Source organism: Chiloscyllium punctatum, chromosome 18 (assembly GCF_047496795.1).
Source record: "Chiloscyllium punctatum isolate Juve2018m chromosome 18, sChiPun1.3, whole genome shotgun sequence".
Taxonomy (NCBI): domain Eukaryota; kingdom Metazoa; phylum Chordata; class Chondrichthyes; order Orectolobiformes; family Hemiscylliidae; genus Chiloscyllium; species Chiloscyllium punctatum.
The window spans coordinates 4,485,364-4,486,065 of NC_092756.1; the positions used below are offsets into that span (position 1 = coordinate 4,485,364).

The window sequence follows — 702 nt, forward strand, 5'->3', positions numbered from 1 at the left end:
CAGTTGTAAATTAGGTTGAACTTTCTCAGCTTGACTTTCAACTGATCCTAAAAAAAAACTCATCACCTGCAGGTAAATGTATTGCTTCGCTTCTTCTATTGCTTAATTCCACCACCACACCCCCTCCCTGTGAACATCCAAATTTCACGAGAGTTCGACAAATGTCTTGAAACTGATTCGTGTTGGAAGTTGGTGGCTTTTTGTGTCTCGACATATAATTTATTCAATTAGACGTCTTGAAATTACTTCGGAATCTTCACAGATGAAAATTTACTTTCGATTGAATGCAAAGCTCAAGCTCCACGAAATCCAAATTCTGCAACGGAATTAGTGACATATTGAAATGTTGAACGCTGTGAGCAGGACTCGAACCTGCGCAGGGAAACCCCACTGGATTTCAAATCCAACGCCTTAACCTCTCGGCCATCACAGCTATAGCACAAGTGGCAATTTTCATAGTAAAAGAACTGAATTAATGAAATACGTAATTTGTTTGAAGAACAAATTGTCAATACCCAAAGATTTCGCCAAATCCTTTGCAGAGATCCAGACGATCGTTACCTTCGCAGATTGACAGGCTTTCACCGCAAACTAGATCCTGACACAGCTGAAGTTGCGGGAATAATTCTTCATTGAATTATAGAGTCACGGATGTACACCACACGAAGAGAGGATCATTGTCTCACTGCCTCCGATCGATTT

General features: G+C 40.6%; 1 non-coding gene across 1 annotated transcript; it reads right to left on the reverse strand.

Annotated features, from left to right (window-relative positions):
- Nucleotides 1-351: 351 nt before the first annotated feature.
- On the reverse strand, nucleotides 352-433 carry trnas-uga (transfer RNA serine (anticodon UGA)). The gene has a single exon. It is a non-coding gene; the product is annotated as a tRNA-Ser (tRNA).
- Between the last annotated feature and the right edge of the window lie 269 nt (nucleotides 434-702).